At 38.8% G+C, this 7,341-nt stretch overlaps 1 long non-coding RNA gene across 1 annotated transcript in view; it reads left to right on the plus strand.

Annotated features, from left to right (window-relative positions):
• LOC116706462 (uncharacterized) overlaps positions 1 to 5,788 on the plus strand; it is a 17,739-nt gene extending 11,951 nt beyond the window's left edge. Inside the window, exon 3 of the long non-coding RNA XR_004336241.1 lies at positions 5,778 to 5,788. This is a non-coding gene — a long non-coding RNA (uncharacterized LOC116706462). The remainder of the gene's footprint in view (positions 1 to 5,777) is intronic.
• Positions 5,789 to 7,341: the final 1,553 nt, after the last annotated feature.

Below are 7,341 nucleotides of genomic sequence, written 5' to 3' on the forward strand. Positions count from 1 at the left end.
GGAGATGTAATTTGTAATTTTTCTGCCAGATAATGTGATTACGATTTGATTTGCGATTAAAAAAAATAACAAAAAAGTTCAACAAATGTTTAGTATTTGCTGTGTAACATGTCATGGAGCATTATAACATGGGACACAATCAAAACTGCTCTATATACCTATGTAAGGATCAGAACATAGATATGAACTGCCAGCAAGCATGGAACATTGAACAAACACAGAACATCTATCACAAAAGCTAAAGTTATAATAACATAATAATGAAAAACAATTATATCCGTACTCGTCTGTAAATTGAAATGTCTGATATGCCTCAGTTCAATAGCAGCATATACATATTGCTCTTTCTACGATCATGTTAAGCAAAGTAAAACTACTGACAATCGGAAAGTTTGACAAGCAATCTGTGATATTATTGTCTTCAATCTTGTGACGTTATTCCAGCATTTAGCTTATGAGAAAAAAAAACAGTAAATATAATGAATAGATGAATAAAAATTGTTAAACTAAATGCACAAAACGTTCAACTAAACAGTGCACCTTTGATTAATTGCGGTCTTCACGATTCGCCAATTGCATTCTTTCACATCTTGATTTTGATTTGAAAATGGTTAATTGTTGAGCCCTGGTAAATTCTACACATTTTTGTTTTTATTTCATGACATTTTTACCAGCACGCTTGAGGAGGAGCTTGTCAGTGGATTTGTATGAAATGTCAAAGAAGAAGGCAGACTGAGATACTCATCGAGCAACAAGCAGAGACTTGCGCTGAGGTTTTATTTTCACAGAATAACTCAATGTTTAGAGTTTTAAAGTGCCAACAGGATAGAATTGCAGTAATGTACACGTCCAAACTGAAGACAATCTGTTCTCGTCTGTGACAAGAGATGATTCAATTTCACTGTACACAGTGCCAGAGGCGTGTTGGAACCTGACATTCCCCTGCCAGTCACAATTCACTTTGACTCCCTGGCTTATGCTTTAACTTCCCTTCACTGTGGTGCAAGATTTCCCAATTGTTGCTGGCCCTTGAACTTGTTTCTTCAGGTCTCAAAATTCTCATGCCCTTAGCAATTAGAGAGTCATCAAGTTGTCAAGCTAATTTTAGGCTTGCATACTTTTGTCTTCTTTTTTAAGATCTTGGACAAAGCTTGTCCTGTTGTGAAACATTTGGCAGATGAGAAATGTGATATTTATGACTCATAGGTTTTTTAATTTGTGGGAGTTTGTTCTCCATGTAACAGTTTGGTTCATTAGCTTCCCTATAAACTCAAAAATGTTACACTTTTCTGCCTACACATAAAAATTGAATTTCATACGCAATAAAATGTTCCCCTTCTTTGTTCAATGCATTCAGGGATTTAGCTGCTAGAGACTTACTTGGTCTGGTATGAACACTAGCGCACGGTGGCTAATGTTGGCTAACTTTAGAAGGATGTTGTTGTGTTACTGACATCAGCCAGTTAGTTTACTGACTTCATGACCTTCTTCGTGTGCTCCTGCTACATTTTAGCATCTAACAACAATTCAATGATTTATCACAAAAGAAAAAGTCAAAAGTCAAAATAAAAGTAAAGTCAGGTGGAATAAGTTACACTTGTGCGTAGAACATAGCAAAGTTACCTTGCTAGCTAGCAATCTAGCTATCTAGCTAGCTAGCAATTAGCAAAGTGACGTGTGTTGTGCGAGGGAAAAGAGATGTAGTTCACTGAGTGGTTTCACACAAAACTAAGTTGTACTACGAAAAGTCTACAACAAGCTTTCTTGACTTGCACAATTAAATTGGCCAACGTTATATGTGTAATTCATGGCTCAATTGAAACAGGATCAAAAAATGATATGCCTCTCGCCATTGACTACCCTAAATATTTTCTCAAAGCAACACCAAAGAGTCTTTTGCACCTTCAAATAATGTTTCCAAAATCGTTTCAGTGGTTCATCAACTCGTAGGGTGAATGGCACTTCTGCATTTGCGTTGCGGCTCTCTATACCACACTACACAGGTAGCAGATCTGTAGTTTGAATGAGACAGCGGAAATGGACAATTCCGCTCCCAACCTGTAGGGGGACCGAACAGGAAAAGTGCTTTGGTGTTCCTTTAAGGAACAAGGTCCCATTGGGGGCACTGGAGGGGGAGGGACTCTGCCTCTCTATAGTGCAACCAATTTATCTTCCACCATTTTGTGTATCCAAATTCTGTCCATCAATGATGTTTGTGTCTCAATTCTAAAAATCCCATAACAATAATGTCTTCAAAGCAACTGACTAAAAGAATATTGGGAAAGAGAGGTAAATTCAATGTACTATTATACCGTGCTGTATCTGCAACTTTCCCCAACTTCAGCAAACTTCTGCAGCTGCTTCATCTCTTCTTCACTTTGGACCGAACATCCTGCTATACACTCCACTGTAATTAGTGTAAATGAAGTTGCAACTAATTGCAACTCTCACTAATTACTTGCATGGAGTATGTTAAACATTGTAGAAAAATATCTCAGCTTTGTGGAATGACAAACTTATTATTGGAGCAGTCACATTAGTAATGACCTCAAGTATACAGTGAACAGACCATGAGCCATTGCAATCAAGCTCAGAGAGGTTAAAGCCCCAAGTTGTCATGGATACCATCTGTGAGGTTATTCTCCCATGCAATAAGTCGGATCTTGCAGGAAAAAGCATACATGCTGATATTTCTGCAAAAGAATTGCTTACGTTTGAAGCTGGATTTGTTGCTGTAGATTAGAAGTAGTTCAAAACAATGCAAAAGTTATTTAGCTGGGATTACTGTAACTGTATTAAGTGTAAATTATTGCTATTGGGTAACTGTGGAAATGTAAGTGTTTTGTATTCATTCATATTTTAGTTATATATTTTAGTATGCGTTCAAAAATGTAAACTATGTATTTTTGGTATTGTAACAAAAAAGCCTCAACAAAAAAAGCCTTTCTTTAATATCTTTGGCTGTGCCATTTTAAAAGTATTGTTTCAGCACCAATATAAAAAAAAAATTAAAAACATGATACCTAAACCTATTCTTGCTTGTAGTGAAGCACCAGCACACTGTTAACATGCTCTATTACCATTAATAAACAAAACAATAACCCGCAGCATTGTTCTTCTTCCTGCTTTTTGACAACGTTTTAGTTTTAAATTGCCATAGTGGCAATAGAGTGAAGCAAAACAGTTGAATGTTGTTGTGTTTATGGTAATTTATTCTAATTGTACTATTTCTAGAGATAGCGTGTCACTGGCACAATCGACCCTTATATTCACTTAAACAGAGAGAACTCTGTGAAGATGAGGGGCCATAGGTAACTCCAACTTCAGTCACTGTGCCAACCAAGCAATCCTCTTGACACCTAATTAAGAAACTGTGGTGTGTACTTCACCATATATAGTCTAATGCAGTGTTTTACTAATGCCTAAACTGCCAGAGACTTTATTATCTTCTTAGTGGTAATTAGCTGTTTAGTGTACTCAAATCCTTTTTTCACATGCAACCAGGGTATGTGGTAGAAACAGATTCGCTTCGTCCCAACACAAGGTCCGACCCCAACAACACATTGTCTAGCTGTCTATTCTATATGCTAAGGGGCAGAAATATGATGCTTGAAAATGAATTAACAAGCTATAAGTTAGCTATCTGCTATTTCTGACCTTTCCTAAGACATATTTTCAAACCAACTCAAAGATGTGAAATAATAATTAAAATGAGCTGCAGATAATTAGTTCTCACCTACCTCCTTTAGTTGGTGCTTTCTGAGACCGAGACATATAGCAGCCAAAGACCAAAATATGCTAACTTCTTCTGTCACTCTTTCTGACGTTTGTTTAGTTCAGTGCTAATTCAAGGAGCTGTTTCTATCGTAGTTAGCGCAAATAGAAGCACCAAGAGGTAGTGCCAATAGCACATGGCAACACTTTCCCCTCTCCTAAACAACACCTGTGATTAAAGAATCTGTAAGTTTTTTAATATACAGTACTTTATAATGTCAACACATATTGTTAGCCCAGTTCATATTTTAAACATCTCGACAGTTTTTAACCCTTTACATTTTGTTTTCTTTTAACAAGACAGAAAACACAGTGCACACATAAACAATAAAGTAGGTACCAGCATGGATGTGGCAATCATAGTGTGCATATATGCATATATATGTATTCTGTATATATAGATATATCACACATATACACCTATCCATCCATACTGACACTGGGCGGGGCTGGCAGAAGAAACCCTACTGCGCATGTTCAGTGGGCTGCATATCACTGAAGTAAACCCAAAAGCTTAAAAACATTTTTTGTATGTGCCAATATATAAAATGATGAAAAAAATAAGGTGCAAATAATAAGGAAGCACCATCTAAAGGAGGTAGGTGAGAACTGAGAACACATAAAGCATTTCAACATATCAAAACGTGCTAACTTCTTCTGTCACTTTTACTGACGTTTGTGAAATCTTTTACTATTTCTAGGAGATCTGTGTTTATAGCAGTTATTGCAATCAGGATGCACCAAGAAGTGGTGGCAGTAGCGCATGGAAACACTTTACCGTCTCCTTAACAACACCAGTGATTAAAGAGCATGCTCCCCTGCTTAATAAGCGACTAATCCTGCTGCCCTTTTGGGCTGTCAGTCCAAACAGATGAGCTAGCAGGTCAGGGATATTCATCAAGGCAGGATCTCTGGTCATTGCTATTGTACTGGTTCAACTGTGTGTGTGTGTGTGTGTGTGTGTGTGTGTGTGTGTGTATCAATATGTTCATGTTAACAATAGAGCATGCTGTCCAGCACCAAACAGCAAACCATAGACTGTAAAGCTGCATATAGCATCCGTGATGTAACCCACTGGTATTTGGACTGCCATTTTGAAGAAGGGACTTTGCATTTTAACCAGAAGTGACCACATTCGGACAAAATGGTAGAGCTGTGGATGATGACGTGTCTAAGCCATTGTCTCTATGGTTCCGATGGCGCTGCGCTAAGATAAGCCCTAGTTGTAGATTTTTTAACCTTTTTGATGCGAGTCATACGGCGGAGTTTTGCTGGCGGGTGAACTCGGTCCTTCTGTAATAGCGGCATTCATCTGCATCTACAGCGGTACACAGATGTGCTTGAAAATCGTCATATTTCCCTCAAGTAACCAGCTAACGCTAGTGCTAGCTAGCTAGCTTGGTTGGCGGAACGCTGAACAAGCCATATCACGGCCAGCAAAATGTTCCAATTAACTCTGATGAAGTCAAAACACACAGTGAGAAGGTTTCATGTGACAACATGGACAACAACCAAAAACAAGTTCACGACCATGTTAATGTACACAGTGCCATGGTTAGCATTGCTAAGCCTCTTCCATGATAGACAATAAAGCATGCCCAGCTTTATCATCAATTTTAAAATAAATGCGACCATGATATAAAAAATGAACACCTTGCTGTATTGAGGAAGACTTGAAACTAAGGACACTAATCTCATGTTTAATAAATCATATTCATTTCCCAATAGACTGCCATAGGAGCAGATTACTTATGGGAGGCCGTGGTGTAGAGCCCCTGCTTAAAATGTGATAGAAGCAGGTTTGCACTTTTGCATTGACTTCACTTTTCAGGTAGGGAAGTTGGTGATTGGTTACTCTGGATATTCCACAGACTTGTCAGTGTGGAAATCCTTTCTACCAAAGACATAGATCAAATAATGTCACAGAAAGTATTGTAATACCGATCAAAAATGTTTATAAGTGAGGTCTGGAGGTGTTCCAGAGTAGCAAGGGCAATGGAAAGTTGCTGTTGAAGTATTTTTGATTACATTTTTTCAACGTTGTGAGCATTGTATTGGAGTAGAGGCTGAAATGTCAGATATGGATAGCTCATCAATAGACAAATTGAACTAAACTCATCTACGCTAATCGATGATTCATGACATGTGTTCATCTTAATTTGGGAAAGCTGATATTTTATTATATTGTCAATTTCTTTGGCTGTGTTTGACACAACTTTTTATGTTCTGTGCTTTCTAATCTCTAAATAATATACTCAGCCTACATAAATCACGGGTGAAGCTAAAAGCACCCATTACTCGTCTGGGAAGTTGACAGACAATGGCAATTGGTTGAAAAGCAACTTAAGTAGGGGTCTGATTGTCACGGGGATAATGTTTCATTTCTTTTGTTGCAGTGCAGGGTGTGACCTCTCACCCCTCTCCTAAATCAGTTGCTGTGATGTGGATCACATTCCTGGCTGTTTACATTATCCCCCTATGCCAGACGCTGCCACCAGCCTTTCACACCTGTCCCGTCATGTCCTCGGAAGGGAGACTGTGATACATTTTGGGAACAGAAAGGCCTTTGTGTGTGTGTGTGTGTGTGTTTGTGGTGAGAGGGGAGCTTAATGCACAGACATTCACACAAATTCAGAATTGCCCACATGCCAAGACTTAGACACAGCTGAGAGATGGCCCACACAAATTCACGCAGAAACACAGCAAGACACATTTGCACACACACTCATGGGGCTGTCAAAGTGTCAGAAGAGTGAGTTATGGAGCTGGTGGATGTGTCTGAACACGGAGGGGAAAGATTCCATTGCCGCAAGGAGTGATAAATGAGGAAGAAGTAAGAAGTACAAGCTCCTCACTCCGACAGAGATGCTGCAGTTGCCCACCGGAGAGACCAGAAAGGCGATATGTGCCGTCACCTCAGTGCCCTCCTTTTCCCAGTTCATGCATATACAGTTACAGAAGGGTAAAAAAACAAATCTGGATCATTTCGGTGTGGATGTGCATCTTACTCCTGCTCTCTGCCTCCTAAACCGCCTGAAAGGAAATGAGAAAAGGACATATATACAGAAAAATGGTAACCATTTCCAACACAGATCAGGGGAATGTAAATGATACATTTTGATGTACACATTTTAAAGTGCTCATATTATCATTTGACCTGAACATTTCCAGGTCAAATCTTCACGATGTATGATGTGATATCAGGTTGGGTAGTGTAATGATATTCTTATGATCAGTGATATTTACTTTAAGGTAGACTTACCATTTTGTTTTAAAGGTGCCCTGCCGCACAAAACCGTTTTTACTTTTTTGTGTTTGTGTTATGCCGTGAATGTGAAGATGAACTGCTACCTCCTCTGTCAGCTCTAGCCTCTGAAAAGAAATAAGAGGAGAAATCCGGCCAATTACAAAAGCTGGTCAGTGTGATGTCATGTTGGCTAAGCTCATTACCCAGCTAACAATTTTTGGTTCCCAGAACGTTCTGCGTTCAATTTTGGTTGTGGGAACGTTCCCTGAAGGTTTGTTTTGGTTGTAGTTTGGTTGTCTGCTGGTTAATTGGAAGGTTTT

Source organism: Etheostoma spectabile, chromosome 18 (assembly GCF_008692095.1).
Source record: "Etheostoma spectabile isolate EspeVRDwgs_2016 chromosome 18, UIUC_Espe_1.0, whole genome shotgun sequence".
Lineage (NCBI taxonomy): Eukaryota > Metazoa > Chordata > Actinopteri > Perciformes > Percidae > Etheostoma > Etheostoma spectabile.